The 22,154-nt window shown below is 54.9% G+C and overlaps 2 long non-coding RNA genes across 2 annotated transcripts; both read right to left on the bottom strand.

The window, feature by feature from the left end:
- Positions 1-235: 235 nt before the first annotated feature.
- Positions 236-5,423, bottom strand: LOC129206113 (uncharacterized). The gene is made up of 5 exons (XR_008577001.1): positions 5,287-5,423; positions 4,197-4,280; positions 3,824-4,003; positions 3,401-3,526; positions 236-522 (listed from the first exon to the last, which is right to left on the bottom strand). It is a non-coding gene; the product is annotated as an uncharacterized LOC129206113 (long non-coding RNA).
- Positions 5,424-8,756: 3,333 nt separating this feature from the next.
- Positions 8,757-11,312, bottom strand: LOC129205565 (uncharacterized). Its single transcript, XR_008576777.1, has 3 exons — positions 11,224-11,312; positions 9,067-9,236; positions 8,757-8,820 (listed from the first exon to the last, which is right to left on the bottom strand). It is a non-coding gene; the product is annotated as an uncharacterized LOC129205565 (long non-coding RNA).
- Positions 11,313-22,154: the final 10,842 nt, after the last annotated feature.

Raw genomic sequence — 22,154 nt, 5'->3', positions numbered from 1 at the left:
GGGTGCTGTAACCCTAGGCCCTGCTCTAGGGTCCTCCCCTAACCCTGGGCCCCGCCTAGGGGTCTGGTCGCAACCCTAGGCTCCGCGCTGTAAGGTCAGTTTTTCAAAATGGCCGACTTCCGGGTTATGGCGGGGGCTTCCCGTCGCTGGGCGGGCTGTTTCTAGGCGGAATTGGCGGACTTCCGGTGTGTCTGGAGGACTTTCGGTGGCGGGGAGTGGTTTTATTGGGGTTTTGGGGCACTTCCGGGTTCTCGGGACAATGTTTCCCGTCGGAGTTGGCGGACTTCAGTGGTCCGTTGGAGGACTTCCGGTCATGGAGACGGGGGTTCCGGCGGATTTGGAGGACTTCCTGGTGCCCTGGAGGACTTCCGGCCATAGAGTTGCCCTTCCGGTCATGGAGATTTTCAAAATGGAGGGCTTGGAGGACCGGGGATCATCGAGACTGCGAGGGGATTGCTGGACGGGACGGGTTTTAGTTCCTGTGTGTGGTGGCTGCCGGTAAGTCGATGGTAGTTTTAGGTCCTGGAAGAGAGGTATATGGTACAAGTTTTAATAAAAATTTTATCTTGAAAATTATATAGTTTCTTTACAGACAAACAATATATTTTATTGCTGTATAGGATGCCATTATTTTCTATATTTTTATTTATAAATAAAAAGTTAAAAATAATAAGTCTGGTGCAGCAGTAGAAATTTTTTGTTTGCTCCCTGGGAGTAATTTCTTTTTTTTTTTTTCTTATTTATATATTTATTTTTATTTTTTTATTTGGAAATTTAATGGGAATTACTCCCAGGGAGCAATTTTTTTTTTTCCATTGCTGCTAGATTCAAAACCAGCACACAACAAAACCAAAGACAAAAAACCCACAAGGAACAAACACACAACAGGCACACCAAACACACCCTCCCCACACACACACACACCGTGACAGACAACTAAAAGAAAACACAGAACGCAGCAAAGTAACAAAACACAAACACGCTACACACCTAAACAAAGACCAGACATTCAGAGCCTAAAGGACAACACCGGCAAGAACAGAATCACATCCCATAACCAATAAACCTACTCCACACAAGCCCAAATACACAAACACAAGACAAACGCAGACTAGACACACTACATGCCCGCAAATACAATACACTAACAGAAAACACACCCCACAACAAACTAAAGCGTCTCGCACCGAGCACACCACACACCCAACGCACAGACACCAAATTGCACCCTACAACACAAACATAGCCCACACACACCCCAATACTCACACTCACACACACACAGATACACATACCCCTAGAACACTACGCACCCAAACACGCTACATATCCAAACCTCAAAGACGTAGACACACCCAACACACGGGCCCAAACACACACCACACGAGCAACAAATCGCACCGAACAGGTACAGACAACGCTCACACACCCCAAACTCACCACAAAAACTCAAAGCCAAACAGGCATGTAACAAACCACACCCCCAAAACAAATGAACGCAAGACAAACGCACACAAGACACACTAGACACCCACAATACACAAACACTGAACAAATGCTCCCCTCAAACTACCTCAACGTAAACACCATGCTACACACCCGAACACCCACCCAAGACGCACAAAAACCAAATGGCACCCCACAACACCAACACACCCCCACATGGACCCACACACAGAAAACCAAAGACATGCACGTACACACAAATGCGCTACACACCCAAACAAACCGCAAAGACACAGACACGCCCAACACTCAAGCCCGAAGACAGACACACCACACGACACCAGATCGCAGCTAACAGCATTTACACAAGACACACTACACTCCGACCCAACCACAACATAAACAGACCCTGCCACGCAGTAACGCAACACAAACTTCCCGATGACACACTACACAGAACCAAACGCAAAGACGACACACACAACATAAACCCCACAACACAGACCTCAGAAACACTCAGACCCACACATACACTGCACGCACCCCACAACAAACACGATACACTCACGCACCCGAGACCACACCCGAGCACACGCTGAAAACACACCCCACGAGAAACGCAAAGACAACCTCACAACAAACACAACACCAAGACACAACACACCCAAACGCAAAACACGGACCCAGATGCACAATTACACACAAATCGAGGCACGCTCCACAACACACAAACACTAGTCACACACACCGCAAACAGACACCTCCCACGAGGGACACACACACAAAACAGACAGGCACGACAAGAAATAAACACTGCAGAAACACACACACCAAACACGCACCCCACAAAAAACAAAGACCCCCCACCACCACCACACACAAGACAAACAACCCGCACACGAAAGCCTAGACAAACCACACACAGACACACACCAAACCACATGACGTGCCCAACCACACACACAAACTCCCCCCACAACTGCAAACCTAACACGCTCCCAACCAGACACCCCTCAGAAAACAGAACAGAAAACTCTACCTGCAACCAATAACCAACCAACACATTTAACACACACACACACACACCCCCCCCCCCAAACACACACCACCACACCTAACACACCCAACACTCACACCCCCCCCGACAGACCCAACACACATAGAAAACAAACACATCCCACAACAAACACAAAACAGAGGACACACACACCCAACACCCCACCCAAAAACCTCACACAAAACACACAGATAAAACACAAGACACACACATACATACACTTCACACCCAAACACACACCATACCGACCCACAGATGCAACAAAAAAAAAAAAAAACACCCAACACAACCCCCACAACAAATGAACAGGATGGAAACGTGCTACCCCAACACACACCCCACATGAACTGCAGAAGACACACGCACACCACACGACAAACACACGGCACCCACGCCCAACACCAAACCCACACCAGGCACACACACCACCCACAGAAAACTAAACACACGGACCCCCCCAAACACAAACGCGGACCAAACACACCCCCCCCAAAAAACAAGAGGCAAACACACACACCCCCCCCCCCACACCAACCCCCCCACCTCTCCAAAAACACTCAAATACACACGCACTCTCTACAAAACGCTCTGCCACACAGGTGTGCAGCCTCAAATGCTCTCGGACACGCGCACGCTCCCAAGGACGCGCATACGCACGTTCTCAGACACTCTCCGCCGTACTCTCTCTCGCCAAACAGTAATAAATAACTCCATGACCCAAAAAAACCCCACACTGCACACAAGAGAGCAAAACCATTCTTTATTACTGTCCATGAAATGGTTGTTGTTGGGATTGTCAGGTCTAGCCATACCCTTGTTAATAAAGGTTTAATAAACTCACATGTGAAACAAATGATTAGGAATCGCCACGCCATCAGTCCCATGCTCTGTGCTCACCTTGATGATGTTCAGAGGATGCTACTCCGACATATCTGAGGCATACCATCCTGTTAACGTGCTCGTTGGCCTTAACTATCCTTGAGGCTCGATTAGTTATCTGGATTTATTCAGGATGACTGCGACCTATTAAAAAAAGAAAAAGAAGGTTGACAGAACTGCTACACATGGCCTGAGGACGCAACGAGAAACATGCTCCGTTTCACCCCCTACAGACATTCCTCTGCCTAGCTGAAACCACACCTCTCCCAACTACAGAGAACAGAAACCTTATTTTAGTACCGACAAGAGTTACTGTGGTTTGTACACCACATCTAAAAGCTACAACACTTTTAACCTGGAGGGGTTTTGTTTTTTTTTTTTTTCTTTGTTTCAACAGCTACGTACACCAACTGACACAACCTACGCCGGCTCGTGGCTTACCATCACGTCGGGGAGGACTTTCTGTGGCGATCCTGCCAGAGCTGTGATGTCGCTCGAGGATTTTAACAACGGTTCTGATGCAAAAAAAGCTCTGTCGTTCGCTTACGGAACGCATCCTTGCGCTGTTAGCGACGCTCCCGTTACGAGCTGTGCTCCCGCTATGACCTTAGGGACATATTACTGCCAAATAGAACAAACGCGCTGAGCCTGTAAGGAGCTCCCCTTTTCAAATGACACAGATTACAAACATGTAATTGCTGAAACCCCCTGGCTACCTTAAGAGGAAATACAACCACACTGCACGTGGCACACGCCACGGGGCACCGGACCTCTCGACAATGTCCCTCACCGACCTTATGTACGTGGTACGTACCATGAATGAATAAGGTTTCCTCGCAGACCGGACGTCCGGTTGTCGGGGCAGCAAGCTCCGCTCAATGCCCGCCTTGTTCGCAGGCTGAAAAACAAGATTAAAACATGGGATTTAGTATAACATCAAAAACCGCAACGGCCACAATACAAACATGGGGATCCCACCACAAAAGAGGAGAATCAGGCACACCTCCTTCACCAGCAGATCCCGGTCAACAATGGCAACAAACTGCAAGATCACCTACTGTCTTCCAAAAACCAGGCACTAAAAAAAAATACATGTCCCCACCAGGAAAAAACCCCACGGACCCAGAAATTCACCGAGTCTGAGCAAACCGAGGCCCTACCTGAGGTCCTTCCTAAAGACAGCAGATGAACATCAGCTATGGCAACTGTTCCAACTGCATAATCACCACAAAAGGGTCCAGCACCAATCTCTAGCAGAGGTGTTCATTTTGATGACAGTGTTTGGGATTTCCTGTGTCATTTTTCTTCTTCTTTTTTCTTTGAAAATACCTACATGTTACTGCAAATGACCTGAAAGGTACCAACATCAACTCCACACAGATGCATCCGTACAAAACACCTAGAACTAGCTGATACCAGGCCAAGATCTGTCATACCACGCCTCCCGTTCACATGCCACGGATCCACACATCGGCTCTGCTCGCACACGTTCCCCCGCGCCAGCGCCCCAACGGGCCGCGGTCCCCAATCCGCAGCGTTCCTCGGGAGCGCTTCGAATGGGTGCCGCGAAAAAAACGCTGTCCCTGCGAAAACCCCGGCCCTAGGCCGTCCCGGTCCAAACCTTGGCGATGAATGTCGCCTCACGGACCGGCCGGGACCGGGGAAAAAAAAACCCAGCCAGGGGAAAAAAAAAAAAAACCCCCGGCTGGGATTTTTTTATTATATTTTAAAAAAATTTATTCTATCTGAGCTGAAAGAAAATTTCACACACACGGTTAGATGCAATCAAACCTAACATTTGCCCAACACTCGCTCCCCCCACCCCCGCCCAAAACATGCCCAGCGCTGAACACACATGCCATGTGAATGCACACCTCACCCCAACTAATAAAAAATCCGCTCACCTTCAGCGACCGTCGGTCCTGGCGGGCTGGGGGTCCTGGGTTCTGACGAACCGCCCTCTGGAACAGGGTCCAGAAGTGCAATCTACACGCTGCACCTGCAAAATTCAATGAAACGACACTGCACCCTTGGGTCTGTACTTAACGGCCACCCCCAAAGCGGACATGGATGACCGTCACCTAAAAACATAGCCACCAGGGTAAAAGCGGCGGCGCCTCCTCTGATAGCATCTCCCCAAGTGGAATAGCCATACACCAGGAAGGCGTCCACATTGCCTTAAGGCTCTGCACACACGTACAGATTACCGAGACAGGCTGAGCGCTACCACGGCTAACCATCACCCCACGCTCAAGTGCGGGACCGGTCCGAGCTGAGCGCGGAGATGCAGCCAGACGTGCTGACAAATGGAACGTGGGACGCCATGCATGCCGATGCTCAAAAACGAGAGAAAAAGCTCTCGGCTACAATGAACGGCTTCCACAGCCAAAGGGCTGTCAGGACCCAGGCCTGCATTGCCAGGACATAGAGGCATAAAAGCTCTACTGCGGCCCCAAAAAAGACCAGAACATCCCATTAGAAAGACGTGCTGACGCATCGGAGACGACAGCCACCCAACGAGCCGGGCTCACACACCTAACAACGTGTCAACAGAAGGAATAACATCAGGCACATTGAAACATACAAGTAGACACCGAGCCACAACGTTGCCTGTAATGACAACACAAAAGATGACCAACTGAACATTTCCAAGATAAAAGACCGATGCACACCTGACAGGTGAAAGGTGAGTAAAGCAGCACCCCACTGGCAGCACTGGAACTACCAAGGGCCTTCCAAACAGTAAGGATGACGCCCACCACTCTCCTAGAGACCGAGGAAGGAGTAAGAGGGGCGACACCTACCGATGGTGCCGGACGGGGAACGCTCCGAGCATGGAACCTGGAACCGCCTCACCCACGCCAGACACGGGTCACACTGTGCAAAAAAAACTATGGACCGTCCTGGTAACAATCGACGCGTCTGCAACGGCGCTTCCCAGCGCCGCCTGTCCTTGCCATACAATGTTCCCGAAGACACGGTCTGGGCCACCTGGCTGGTGCTACTGCACCTAAGGTGACTCAGCAGGGTGTCAGGAAACACTCTAACAAGATGAACCTGCATATGGTGCGATCTTATGATCTGCTCCACCCACCCAAAACTCTGTACCGCCGAGCAGAGGGGCTCCGAGCCCGAGGCGTCCCTACGGGAAGCCAAGTAACAAAGCAACCGACAGGTTGACGCCAAGTGACACGAGAAGACTAGCGGCAAAGAGTATCGCTCCTACACGGCACAGGCCATCGCATCACGTAACCATAAAATGCCCGAGTATTACGCACCACCGCCGCACCTTCTCTGACCGCTCGGGAGCGCGTAGCTACGCCCCTAGAAATGCACGAGACTTGGCCCCCCCCACGACTCCCGGCATCTCCGGAGAACCCGCCAGAAACAACCGTTCACAGAGGCGGACTGCTTGATCTGCAGTGACTCTACAACAATTTCCTGAAAGGTGAGGGACAATAGACAGGGGAATGCCAAACGGCTACTGTACACAGCAAAAACCTCAGGTGCTACACATCCTGGCACAGCAGCTCCACACCAATCACGGAGACAGCAAAACACTGATGCTGAGTAAGACGCTGCAAACAGGCCCACTCCACACCACGACTAACGAAGGCTCTCAGAACAACGAACGTCTCCCACGCAACATAAGCCTTCAAAGACAGCAGCGTACATGGCTGCGACAGTGACGAGGCCTGACAGCAGCCCCAGAAAGAGACCCAAACGCAACCGCCCTTGATAAGAAGGAACCGTTGAGACAGAGATGATGGAGGCGCAAGACGACTGGTTTCCAGACCGGAAAACGTGAGAACGCAAGCGGCAAGTCCCACTCAGATGAAGCAGAGTAAGACAGAGCACAGCCGCCGATACGGCCCGGAACGACAATGCAAGATGCGATGGACCAAAAGCCTCCGACACGCGAGACCGAACCGTACTCGATGCTTCCAACTCGACGCAAGAAGCGCCCCGTCGCCCCATGCGGGCAAGTACGTGAATGCAAAAACCCTACCGACGGCAAGCGACACGCACGACACGCTCCGAGACGAATAAAGTCCAGCCACCTCAATATCCTAACACGATCCAACACGGAGGACGCCCCGAACAACGACACACACAGACACTGGCACTGCTCTGCCCGTACTAGACTCCTGCAGAAAGGTAAATATCTCCCTGGACCTGCCCAAAGTGGACCGCTCGTCGACAGGCCTCTCCCCAACATAAATTTGAAAAAGCCTCCTGGCCGTGCCCAACCTGATCCCCCTCAACCCCGCTTGTCCCCAGCACAATTCATTGAACTTAACTTTTACAGAGGGGCAAGTCCAAATTCATCCTCATCTAAAGACACTGGAACAGCAGTGGGGCCAGTAGGGTAGTCACCAAGTTCCTCGTCATCATCTACAATTAGTACAACTGCAACCAAGAAGGCAGAATGAGAACCCACCATACACCAGGGCAATGCAGAACGCCTCCCACAACACACCCCTCCCTCAGAAAAAACTATGGCAAGCAGCTCTCCTGCCTATTGCAAAAACCAAAGCCGTGGCCCTCGCGGCTGCACCGGCACCTAAGCCAAAGGCAATAAAGGGGCCAGAAGACTTAGGACACCTCAGGGGTGCTTTATTCCCACACCGTCTAGCCCAGGCACACCTAGACTGCACATCCCCTTGGCCCACAGGGCCCACGCACAGCCTGAAAAATCCAAGCGTAATTGCTCGACGAAGTTGGCATTTTCTACTTCGGAACTACGCTGCGAACGCTGGTCCTTAGCGAACCGCTCCCGGGCACGGGGCTTCGCTTCCCATGGACTAGCCAAAACCTTCTGTCAGTCACTTAGCTCTTCTTTATCACAGAGAAATGAAGAGACCCAAAAAGCAAAACACACCCACAAATGAGCCACCTGTGAGCATCTCACAGGTCAGAGGGGACCTCTGCCACAACACTCCCCTCCTCTGAAAGGCTGGGGCATTCCACTCACCTGCCCCTGCTCCGCACAGACCACGGTGACATCATGGGGGGGGGGGACACGACCGGACGGGACCACACAATGTTAATACAATGCAAGTGAAATGGCCCCAGCCCTGCGAGCCTCCTGACTTACCGCCCCAGCTCACCTCAGATGCTCGTCCGCACCCAAAAGGTCTCCCACAGCACCTGGTAAGACCAAAGGGCGCTCAATGGTCCAAGGGGCCATATCATACTTGCATATTAGACACAGGCAAGGCCACCGCACCTTCTCTCATCCCTCATCCATAGGCAGCTCGCAAGCTCCAAGGCGGGGGCCAAAAAGTGCAAAACGCTAAGCGAAACATGGGTTTTCCAAACCCTCCCCAGAGGGCAGGCAGTCTGCCAACATACCTAGCACCAGCTCCTTTACAGCAAGTGCTCTCTCACACGGACCCGGTGATTTAAGGCTGTGACAACCAAGCCTTGCTCACCCCCTAGAAAACACAAACAAGGGGCACCGGTAACTTCCACCATGTCTCCACACCTAAAAAGGTAACTAGGGCCACCGATCACCACTCACCTTGCCAGAGTCCGCTCGACAGCAACCCCCCCCCCCACCCCGAAGGTGCTCACTAGACAACTTCAACTTACCAATACCAACCACCACAAGGCAACCAGCCCTCAGGTTGTGGTACGGCCAAATAGATACATCTCGCCTCCGACAGGGCTGGGCGACCCACCTTGTCAGGGTTCCGCGCTTGCCGCCTCCATGGGTCCGTACTACACGTCCGGTCTCGCCGCACCTCAGCAGAAATCATCAAACCTGTCGGCTGGACCCACGGGGACACCTCGAGAACCCACAGGGGCTGTCTCTTCCATTTATGTACAGCACCCAGAAACCCATGGCACGCTGCCACAGAAAATACAAAGAACAAAACCAAGACACAACTGATTATTATCATGCAACACAGGCAAAGCTGCACCCCCTTTGCGATTCCATCACCCCCACCGCAACTGGACCGCACCACACACCCGGTGCCTCCTGACATTTCCAGAGAACCCGCTGGAAATGACCTTCTGTGCAGCCTTACCGTGGCCGGTCCATCTGAAGTCCCTCTACAACTTGTCCCCAAACACTCAGGCATCATCAAGCAATCAATGCCACACTCTTAGCATCTAAGCCACCCACCCCTGACACTACACCCCCGGGCTAAGCAGCTCCACGCCAAAAACCAACACAACAGGAACACAGCAAGAGTGAACAAAACACCACAAACGGGTCAACTCAATGACAAGACTAATAGAGACTCTCAGACTGCCCGACATGTCCCGGACAATATAAGCCATCCAATAAGACGGAGAACGCAACAGCGACGGGGCGCAACGGTAGCCCCAGAAAGACAGCCAAACACGACCGCTCATGTTAAAAATCAACCGGCAACACAGATATGACGGCGAGGCAAGACGACTGCATTCCAGACCAGAAAATGTCAGAAGGCTGGCATCAAGTCCCGCTCCCAGGAGGCGGAGGAAGACAGAGCAGAGCCAGCAATACGGCCCAGAACAACTATGCAAGATGCAATAGACCAAAAGCTTCCGAGATCTTAGACCCATCCACGCTCGACGCTTCCAATGCAACACAAGACACACCCTGACGCCCCTACGCCGGCAAGTAGGTGAATTCAAAAACCCTACCGACAGCACGCAACACGCGCAACACGCTGCGAGAGCAATAAAGTCCAAGCACCTCAATAGCCTAACACGATCCAACACGGAGAACACCCCAAACAAATACACAGATGGAGGCTGTAACTGCTCTGCCCATACTAGACTCCTTCAAAACGGTAAATATCGCCCTAGACCTGGTCAAATGTGAACACTCCTGGACAGTCCACGCCCCAACAGAAATTCAAAAACCACTCCCTGAGATGCCCAGCCTTATCCCCCTCTACCCTGCTGGTCCCCAGCACGAGCCACTGAACTTCACTTCTACAGACAGGCAGGTCTACATCCATCTTCATCTAAAGACACCGGAGCAGCAGTAGGGCCACTAGGGTAGTCACCAAGTTCCTCTTCTTCATCACCAAATCAGTACAACTGCAAACAAGAATTCAGACTGAGAAGCAAGAACAGAGGAGGCCCATGGGGTACCACGCCCACAAGACCCCCCCTCCTCAGAAACACTAGGGCAGGCTACGGACCCACCCCTTGCAGAAACCCGAGCTGCAGTCCTCATCCCTACGGGAGCACCTAAAAAGCCAAAAGACATAAAGGCAGCACAAAGCTTAGGACAACTGGGAGGACCGTTATTCACACGCCGTGTCACCCTGGCTCATCTCCACTGCTCATCCTTTGGCAAACGGGGCCCGCACAGCACCTGAAAAGTCAATGGCTACATACTGAACCAAGTCGCCATTTTGCGCTTTGGAACTAGACACCAAACACCACTCCTTCATGAACCGCTGCCAGTCACGGTGCTTCACTGCGCATGGGCTACCGGCAAGCTCTCTGCCATCACCTAGTTCGTCGTCATCACTACCAACTGAACAAACCTAAAGGCAAACACAGCCAGGAATGAGCAGAGCATATGTCAACGGCTGCCTCAACCTGTAACTCCCCGTCCTCACAAAGGCTGTACCAGTGCACCCACATGACCGTGACCTAGACAGCCTTCGCAGCCATCCGAGCTTCTGCACAAAATAGACCGATGGAGGAAGAAGTTACTGTTATGCTCCGGAGCATCCAACAACCTTCTATTCCTCCCATGTACTGCCCCAGCTCACCTCAAATGTGGATCCTGGTCCAAACGTGACCTCAGGGAACCTCAAAAAACCCCAATAGGACATCTGAACCAACTTCCCAATTAACACTTTGTAATGACAAAAGCACAGCCTCACCTTCTCAGGCGGCTCGTGAGCACGCCGCTCGGCCCCTCGCAGGCTAACTGGAATGGTCCCCGAGTCGCCGGGTTCCTCTTCATCACTGACAATAAACCCGAGAAACAGAAGACGAGACAGAGCCAGCAGCGAGCATCGCCCGGGTCAACGGCAGACTCCAGGACAACACCGCCCTCCGTCAGAAAGGCCCGAGCAGGTCGCTCACCCGCCCCTTGCAGAAACCCTAACCCGCGGCCCTCAGAGCTTGCGGGACCGCACCAGCCCGGACAGACAAAGCCGCTCTTACGCTCCTGACAGCTCACTCGTCCCTTCGGGGATCCTCCGTAGCGTCCCAGCTACGCCTCAAGTGTCCGTCCAAAGGGCAAACGGAAGTCAGACTTACCTTAAAAAAAAAAAAAAAAGAAAACCCAAAAATATTAACTCCTGAACCAGGTCGCCATTTAATACTGGCCTCCTCAGCACCAACAACTCACCTGGACAAACAGCTAACAGGCACAGGGCTGCGCCCCTCAAGGGCCGCCTGAGACATGCCTGTGGTCCCCGGGTTCCCCTTCATCAGCAGGAACTGAAAAAGACCCAACAAAACCCAGGAGCAGGCATCACACAGGGCAAGGGTGCCCTCTACCACAACACCCCCTCCGCAGAAAGACCTTACCAATCCACTCACCTCTGCCTTCTAGACACTGACGCCGCAGGCATCATCGCTTCGGGCACCTCGGAAGCCTAAACAGACAAAGCTCCAGTTAAGCTAGTGAAAAGGCACCAGCCCCACGATCCTACTGGGTACCGCCCCACCTCGCCTCCGGGGTTCCTCCCGAGCCAAAAGGAGCATCGCACCACCTAAAAAAAACACACCCCAAAACTGAAACTGGATGACCAGACTTATAATATTGGCTATTACACACCACCACCAGCACCACCCCACCTGATCAGACTTCGGGTGGTTATGTACCTTCACCCCACCCAGACTAACAGGGAGCTTCCTGTAGTCACCAGGTGCCCCTTCATCAGCACCAATTACAACACAAACTAGCCAACCACAGCCACCTGTGAGCATCTCACAGGTCAGAGGGGACCTCTGCCACAACACTCCCCTCCTCTGAAAGGCTGGGGCATTCCACTCACCTGCCCCTGCTCCGCACAGACCCTGGTGACATCATGGGGGGGGGGGGACACGACGGGGGACACCTAAGAAGGCAAGAACACAAAGTTAATACAATGCAAGTGAAATGGCCCCAGCCCTGCGAGCCTCCTGACTTACCGCCCCAGCTCACCTCAGATGCTCGTCCGCACCCAAAAGGTCTCCCACAGCACCTGGTAAAACCAAAGGGCACTTGATGAACCAAGGGGCCACACCATTCTTTCCTAGCAGGCACCAACAAGGCCACCTCACCTTCTCACACCCCTCGTCCACGGTCGGCTGGCACTCTCCAAGTGGGGGGCCGGAAACTGCAAAACACAAAGCCGAACGCTGGTTTGAGAAACCTCCCCAAAGGACAGGCAGTCTGCAGGCATTGCCGTATCCCCCTCTACCTCAACCGCTCTCTCCCCAAACCCTGGTTGTTTCAGGAGGCCAGGGCCAATGATTAGGCTCACCACCCATAAAACACAAACAAAGGACAGCAGTCACCACCCCTGTGACTACACACCAGGAAAAAATAACCACGGATCACCCCTCACCTTGCCCGAGTCCGCTCCGACGGCGACGTCCGCCAGAGCTGCTCGCTTCACAGCTTCAAGTGGACAATACAAACCGCCACAACGCAACCAAGCCTCACGTTGCCACAAAGCCAAATGCGCGCCTCTGGACTCCGACGGGGCTTCCCGACCCACCTGCCGGGGCTCTCGGCTCGCCTCCTCCGGGGGTCTCTAGTACGCGTCCGGTCTCGCCGCATCTCAGCGGAAGTGATCCGACCCGTCGGCCGCACCCACGACGACACCTCGAGAATCTCCGAGGGCTTTCTCTTCCCTTTAGGTATAGCACCCGCAATCCGATGGCGCGCCGCCACTGAAAAAAAAAAAAAAAACCACAAACAACAAAACCCAAGACGCAACTGAGCATCACAGTCCCACACGTACCAACCTCCAACCCCTTAGAGATTCAGTCTGCTGCACCCCCCACTTAATAGCACCATGCCCAGGGGACCCCCCCGGCATCTCCGGACAACCCGCCGGACATGACCGCCTATGCGGCCTGACCACGGCCATTCCGTCAAAGTCGCTCTACAAGCTGTCCCCGAACACTTGGACATCATCAACTTATTAATGCCAGACTCTTAGCGTACATGCCACGCACCCCGGACCCTATGCCCCCGGGCGGAGCGGCTCCACGCCAAAAGCACAAAGACACGAGAACACCAACGGCGCACACAACCTCACGAAAGGGTCGACTCATGGACGAGAGGAGCAAAGCCTCTCGGAAGAAGGAACATCTCCCAGACAAGATCAACCATCAAGTAACACGGCGGACGGAACGGCGACGAGGCTCGACGGCAGCCCCGGAAAGACGTGCGACCGCCCGAGATCAGAAGGAGCCGACGAGACCGAGAAGAGGGATGCGGAGGAAGCCTGGCTCCAAGACCCAAGAACATAAGGATGCAGGGATTAAGTCCTGCAGGGTGGAAGCAGAGGGGCAGAAGAACCCCTGACACCGCCAGAAGCGATCCTGCAAGACAGCACGGACCGAAAGCTTCCCACATGCGAGACCGACGGGCGCTCCACGGTCGTAACGCAAGACGAGAGCGCTGTCGCCGCTACGCCCGCAAATAGGGGCATTTCGGACCCTACAGACGATGGCCGAGAGGCACGACGCATTGCCTGAGAGCAAAGAAGCACGACAGAGACCCTAACGGGACGCGACGCTCAGACGACGCCCCGGACAAGGACACAGACCCGGGCCGGAACCGCTCCGCCCGTACCGGACTCTTGCAAAAGGGGAAACAGCTCCCCCGACCTGCCCAAAGGGGACCCGTCCTGGACAGGCCTCTCCCCAACACAGAGTTTATAACCACTCCCTGCGACGCCCAACCTTCTCCCCCTCTAGCCTGCTAGTTCCTAGCACTGGTCACCGCACTTAACTTCTACAGAGGTGCACGTCCAAATCCATCCTCGTCCAAAATCATCACGGCAGCTTTTCGGTGGTGCCCGTAGTCACCAGGTTCTTCACCGTCGATAAACACTACAACTGCAAACAAGAAAACCGAGTGAGAAGCGAGCATCGCACAGGTTGACGGGATCCCCTCCCCAGAAAGACTACAGCAGAACACTGACTTGCCCCTGGCAGAAACCAAAACCGTGGCCCTAATCGCTGCTGGCACCAAAGACGAGGAGAGAGACAAAGTGGCCAGGACAATTGGGAAGAACTCAGCTGAGCCTTATTTCTCCCCTGGACCGCCCCAGCTCACCTCAAACAAACACCCGGGTCCAAAGGTGACCTCACGGAACCTCAAAAAACCCACAGACGAGCGCTGAACCAACTGGCCGGTAAGACTTTGCTAATGCAAAGCCACCGCCTTACCTTCTCAGGCGGCTCGTGAGCACGCCGCTCGGCCCCTCGCAGGCTAACTGGAACGGTCCCCGAGTCGCCGGGTTCCTCTTCATCACTGACAATAAACCCGAGAAACAGAAGACGAGACAGAGCCAGCAGCGAGCATCGCCCGGGTCAACGGCAGACTCCAGGACAACACCGCCCTCCGTCAGAAAGGCCCGAGCAGGTCGCTCACCCGCCCCTTGCAGAAACCCTAACCCGCGGCCCTCAGAGCTTGCGGGACCGCACCAGCCCGGACAGACAAAGCCGCTCTTACGCTCCTGACAGCTCACTCGTCCCTTCGGGGATCCTCCGTAGCGTCCCAGCTACGCCTCAAGTGTCCGTCCAAAGGGCAAACGGAAGTCAGACTTACCTTAAAAAAAAAAAAAAAGAAAACCCGAAAATATTAACTCCTGAACCAGGTCGCCATTTAATACTGGCCTCCTCAGCACCAACAACTCACCTGGACAAACAGCTAACAGGCACAGGGCTGCGCCCCTCAAGGGCCGCCTGAGACATGCCTGTGGTCCCCGGGTTCCCCTTCATCAGCAGGAACTGAAAAAGACCCAACAAAAGCCAGGAGCAGGCATCACACAGGGCAAGGGTGCCCTCTACCACAACACCCCCTCCGCAGAAAGACCTTACCAATCCACTCACCTCTGCCTTCTAGACACTGACGCCGCAGGCATCATCGCTTCGGGCACCTCGGAAGCCTAAACAGACAAAGCTCCAGTTAAGCTAGTGAAAAGGCACCAGCCCCACGATCCTACTGGGTACCGCCCCACCTCGCCTCCGGGGTTCCTCCCGAGCCAAAAGGAGCATCGCACCACCTAAAAAAAACACACCCCAAAACTGAAACTGGATGACCAGACTTATAATATTGGCTATTACACACCACCACCAGCACCACCCCACCTGATCAGACTTCGGGTGGTTATGTACCTTCACCCCACCCAGACTAACAGGGAGCTTCCTGTAGTCACCAGGTGCCCCTTCATCAGCACCAATTACAACACTAACTAGCCAACCAGAGCCACCTGTGAGCATCTCACAGGTCAGAGGGGACCTCTGCCACAACACTCCCCTCCTCTGAAAGGCTGGGGCATTCCACTCACCTGCCCCTGCTCCGCACAGACCCTGGTGACATCATGGGGGGGGGGGACACGACGGGGGACACCTAAGAAGGCAAGAACACAAAGTTAATACAATGCAAGTGAAATGGCCCCAGCCCTGCGAGCCTCCTGACTTACCGCCCCAGCTCACCTCAGATGCTCGTCCGCACCCAAAAGGTCTCCCACAGCACCTGGTAAAACCAAAGGGCACTTGATGAACCAAGGGGCCACACCATTCTTTCCTAGCAGGCACCAACAAGGCCACCTCACCTTCTCACACCCCTCGTCCACGGTCGGCTGGCACTCTCCAAGTGGGGGGCCGGAAACTGCAAAACACAAAGCCGAACGCTGGTTTGAGAAACCTCCCCAAAGGACAGGCAGTCTGCAGGCATTGCCGTATCCCCCTCTACCTCAACCGCTCTCTCCCCAAACCCTGGTTGTTTCAGGAGGCCAGGGCCAATGATTAGGCTCACCACCCATAAAACACAAACAAAGGACAGCAGTCACCACCCCTGTGACTACACACCAGGAAAAAATAACCACGGATCACCCCTCACCTTGCCCGAGTCCGCTCCGACGGCGACGTCCGCCAGAGCTGCTCGCTTCACAGCTTCAAGTGGACAATACAAACCGCCACAACGCAACCAAGCCTCACGTTGCCACAAAGCCAAATGCGCGCCTCTGGACTCCGACGGGGCTTCCCGACCCACCTGCCGGGGCTCTCGGCTCGCCTCCTCCGGGGGTCTCTAGTACGCGTCCGGTCTCGCCGCATCTCAGCGGAAGTGATCCGACCCGTCGGCCGCACCCACGACGACACCTCGAGAATCTCCGAGGGCTTTCTCTTCCCTTTAGGTATAGCACCCGCAATCCGATGGCGCGCCGCCACTGAAAAAAAAAACAAAAAACCACAAACAACAAAACCCAAGACGCAACTGAGCATCACAGTCCCACACGTACCAACCTCCAACCCCTTAGAGATTCAGTCTGCTGCACCCCCACTTAATAGCACCATGCCCAGGGGACCCCCCCGGCATCTCCGGACAACCCGCCGGACATGACCGCCTATGCGGCCTGACCACGGCCATTCCGTCAAAGTCGCTCTACAAGCTGTCCCCGAACACTTGGACATCATCAACTTATTAATGCCAGACTCTTAGCGTACATGCCACGCACCCCGGACCCTATGCCCCCGGGCGGAGCGGCTCCACGCCAAAAGCACAAAGACACGAGAACACCAACGGCGCACACAACCTCACGAAAGGGTCGACTCATGGACGAGAGGAGCAAAGCCTCTCGGAAGAGGGAACATCTCCCAGACAAGATCAACCATCAAGTAACACGGCGGACGGAACGGCGACGAGGCTCGACGGCAGCCCCGGAAAGACGTGCGACCGCCCGAGATCAGAAGGAGCCGACGAGACCGAGAAGAGGGATGCGGAGGAAGCCTGGCTCCAAGACCCAAGAACATAAGGATGCAGGGATTAAGTCCTGCAGGGTGGAAGCAGAGGGGCAGAAGAACCCCTGACACCGCCAGAAGCGATCCTGCAAGACAGCACGGACCGAAAGCTTCCCACATGCGAGACCGACGGGCGCTCCACGGTCGTAACGCAAGACGAGAGCGCTGTCGCCGCTACGCCCGCAAATAGGGGCATTTCGGACCCTACAGACGATGGCCGAGAGGCACGACGCATTGCCTGAGAGCAAAGAAGCACGACAGAGACCCTAACGGGACGCGACGCTCAGACGACGCCCCGGACAAGGACACAGACCCGGGCCGGAACCGCTCCGCCCGTACCGGACTCTTGCAAAAGGGGAAACAGCTCCCCCGACCTGCCCAAAGGGGACCCGTCCTGGACAGGCCTCTCCCCAACACAGAGTTTATAACCACTCCCTGCGACGCCCAACCTTCTCCCCCTCTAGCCTGCTAGTTCCTAGCACTGGTCACCGCACTTAACTTCTACAGAGGTGCACGTCCAAATCCATCCTCGTCCAAAATCATCACGGCAGCTTTTCGGTGGTGCCCGTAGTCACCAGGTTCTTCACCGTCGATAAACACTACAACTGCAAACAAGAAAACCGAGTGAGAAGCGAGCATCGCACAGGTTGACGGGATCCCCTCCCCAGAAAGACTACAGCAGAACACTGACTTGCCCCTGGCAGAAACCAAAACCGTGGCCCTAATCGCTGCTGGCACCAAAGACGAGGAGAGAGACAAAGTGGCCAGGACAATTGGGAAGAACTCAGCTGAGCCTTATTTCTCCCCTGGACCGCCCCAGCTCACCTCAAACAAACACCCGGGTCCAAAGGTGACCTCACGGAACCTCAAAAAACCCACAGACGAGCGCTGAACCAACTGGCCGGTAAGACTTTGCTAATGCAAAGCCACCGCCTTACCTTCTCAGGCGGCTCGTCAGCACGCCGCTCGGCCCCTCGCAGGCTAACTGGAACGGTCCCCGAGTCGCCGGGTTCCTCTTCATCACTGACAATAAACCCGAGAAACAAAAGACGAGACAGAGCCAGCAGCGAGCATCGCCCGGGTCAACGGCAGACTCCAGGACAACACCGCCCTCCGTCAGAAAGGCCCGAGCAGGTCGCTCACCCGCCCCTTGCAGAAACCCTAACCCGCGGCCCTCAGAGCTTGCGGGACCGCACCAGCCCGGACAGACAAAGCCGCTCTTACGCTCCTGACAGCTCACTCGTCCCTTCGGGGATCCTCCGTAGCGTCCCAGCTACGCCTCAAGTGCCCGTCCAAAGGGCAAACGGAAGTCAGACTTACCTTAAAAAAAAAAAAAAAGAAAACCCGAAAATATTAACTCCTGAACCAGGTCGCCATTTAATACTGGCCTCCTCAGCACCAACAACTCACCTGGACAAACAGCTAACAGGCACAGGGCTGCGCCCCTCAAGGGCCGCCTGAGACATGCCTGTGGTCCCCGGGTTCCCCTTCATCAGCAGGAACTGAAAAAGACCCAACAAAAGCCAGGAGCAGGCATCACACAGGGCAAGGGTGCCCTCTACCACAACACCCCCTCCGCAGAAAGACCTTACCAATCCACTCACCTCTGCCTTCTAGACACTGACGCCGCAGGCATCATCGCTTCGGGCACCTCGGAAGCCTAAACAGACAAAGCTCCAGTTAAGCTAGTGAAAAGGCACCAGCCCCACGATCCTACTGGGTACCGCCCCACCTCGCCTCCGGGGTTCCTCCCGAGCCAAAAGGAGCATCGCACCACCTAAAAAAAACACACCCCAAAACTGAAACTGGATGACCAGACTTATAATATTGGCTATTACACACCACCACCAGCACCACCCCACCTGATCAGACTTCGGGTGGTTATGTACCTTCACCCCACCCAGACTAACAGGGAGCTTCCTGTAGTCACCAGGTGCCCCTTCATCAGCACCAATTACAACACTAACTAGCCAACCAGAGCCACCTGTGAGCATCTCACAGGTCAGAGGGGACCTCTGCCACAACACTCCCCTCCTCTGAAAGGCTGGGGCATTCCACTCACCTGCCCCTGCTCCGCACAGACCCTGGTGACATCATGGGGGGGGGGGACACGACGGGGGACACCTAAGAAGGCAAGAACACAAAGTTAATACAATGCAAGTGAAATGGCCCCAGCCCTGCGAGCCTCCTGACTTACCGCCCCAGCTCACCTCAGATGCTCGTCCGCACCCAAAAGGTCTCCCACAGCACCTGGTAAAACCAAAGGGCACTTGATGAACCAAGGGGCCACACCATTCTTTCCTAGCAGGCACCAACAAGGCCACCTCACCTTCTCACACCCCTCGTCCACGGTCGGCTGGCACTCTCCAAGTGGGGGGCCGGAAACTGCAAAACACAAAGCCGAACGCTGGTTTGAGAAACCTCCCCAAAGGACAGGCAGTCTGCAGGCATTGCCGTATCCCCCTCTACCTCAACCGCTCTCTCCCCAAACCCTGGTTGTTTCAGGAGGCCAGGGCCAATGATTAGGCTCACCACCCATAAAACACAAACAAAGGACAGCAGTCACCACCCCTGTGACTACACACCAGGAAAAAATAACCACGGATCACCCCTCACCTTGCCCGAGTCCGCTCCGACGGCGACGTCCGCCAGAGCTGCTCGCTTCACAGCTTCAAGTGGACAATACAAACCGCCACAACGCAACCAAGCCTCACGTTGCCACAAAGCCAAATGCGCGCCTCTGGACTCCGACGGGGCTTCCCGACCCACCTGCCGGGGCTCTCGGCTCGCCTCCTCCGGGGGTCTCTAGTACGCGTCCGGTCTCGCCGCATCTCAGCGGAAGTGATCCGACCCGTCGGCCGCACCCACGACGACACCTCGAGAATCTCCGAGGGCTTTCTCTTCCCTTTAGGTATAGCACCCGCAATCCGATGGCGCGCCGCCACTGAAAAAAAAAAAAAAACCACAAACAACAAAACCCAAGACGCAACTGAGCATCACAGTCCCACACGTACCAACCTCCAACCCCTTAGAGATTCAGTCTGCTGCACCCCCCACTTAATAGCACCATGCCCAGGGGACCCCCCCGGCATCTCCGGACAACCCGCCGGACATGACCGCCTATGCGGCCTGACCACGGCCATTCCGTCAAAGTCGCTCTACAAGCTGTCCCCGAACACTTGGACATCATCAACTTATTAATGCCAGACTCTTAGCGTACATGCCACGCACCCCGGACCCTATGCCCCCGGGCGGAGCGGCTCCACGCCAAAAGCACAAAGACACGAGAACACCAACGGCGCACACAACCTCACGAAAGGGTCGACTCATGGACGAGAGGAGCAAAGCCTCTCGGAAGAAGGAACATCTCCCAGACAAGATCAACCATCAAGTAACACGGCGGACGGAACGGCGACGAGGCTCGACGGCAGCCCCGGAAAGACGTGCGACCGCCCGAGATCAGAAGGAGCCGACGAGACCGAGAAGAGGGATGCGGAGGAAGCCTGGCTCCAAGACCCAAGAACATAAGGATGCAGGGATTAAGTCCTGCAGCGTGGAAGCAGAGGGGCAGAAGAACCCCTGACACCGCCAGAAGCGATCCTGCAAGACAGCACGGACCGAAAGCTTCCCACATGCGAGACCGACGGGCGCTCCACGGTCGTAACGCAAGACGAGAGCGCTGTCGCCGCTACGCCCGCAAATAGGGGCATTTCGGACCCTACAGACGATGGCCGAGAGGCACGACGCATTGCCTGAGAGCAAAGAAGCACGACAGAGACCCTAACGGGACGCGACGCTCAGACGACGCCCCGGACAAGGACACAGACCCGGGCCGGAACCGCTCCGCCCGTACCGGACTCTTGCAAAAGGGGAAACAGCTCCCCCGACCTGCCCAAAGGGGACCCGTCCTGGACAGGCCTCTCCCCAACACAGAGTTTATAACCACTCCCTGCGACGCCCAACCTTCTCCCCCTCTAGCCTGCTAGTTCCTAGCACTGGTCACCGCACTTAACTTCTACAGAGGTGCACGTCCAAATCCATCCTCGTCCAAAATCATCACGGCAGCTTTTCGGTGGTGCCCGTAGTCACCAGGTTCTTCACCGTCGATAAACACTACAACTGCAAACAAGAAAACCGAGTGAGAAGCGAGCATCGCACAGGTTGACGGGATCCCCTCCCCAGAAAGACTACAGCAGAACACTGACTTGCCCCTGGCAGAAACCAAAACCGTGGCCCTAATCGCTGCTGGCACCAAAGACGAGGAGAGAGACAAAGTGGCCAGGACAATTGGGAAGAACTCAGCTGAGCCTTATTTCTCCCCTGGACCGCCCCAGCTCACCTCAAACAAACACCCGGGTCCAAAGGTGACCTCACGGAACCTCAAAAAACCCACAGACGAGCGCTGAACCAACTGGCCGGTAAGACTTTGCTAATGCAAAGCCACCGCCTTACCTTCTCAGGCGGCTCGTGAGCACGCCGCTCGGCCCCTCGCAGGCTAACTGGAACGGTCCCCGAGTCGCCGGGTTCCTCTTCATCACTGACAATAAACCCGAGAAACAAAAGACGAGACAGAGCCAGCAGCGAGCATCGCCCGGGTCAACGGCAGACTCCAGGACAACACCGCCCTCCGTCAGAAAGGCCCGAGCAGGTCGCTCACCCGCCCCTTGCAGAAACCCTAACCCGCGGCCCTCAGAGCTTGCGGGACCGCACCAGCCCGGACAGACAAAGCCGCTCTTACGCTCCTGACAGCTCACTCGTCCCTTCGGGGATCCTCCGTAGCGTCCCAGCTACGCCTCAAGTGTCCGTCCAAAGGGCAAACGGAAGTCAGACTTACCTT

This window comes from Grus americana, chromosome 4, assembly GCF_028858705.1.
Source record: "Grus americana isolate bGruAme1 chromosome 4, bGruAme1.mat, whole genome shotgun sequence".
Taxonomy (NCBI): domain Eukaryota; kingdom Metazoa; phylum Chordata; class Aves; order Gruiformes; family Gruidae; genus Grus; species Grus americana.
The sequence above is the reverse complement of the archived record's forward strand: the minus strand, read 5'-3'. Positions and strand labels throughout refer to the sequence as shown.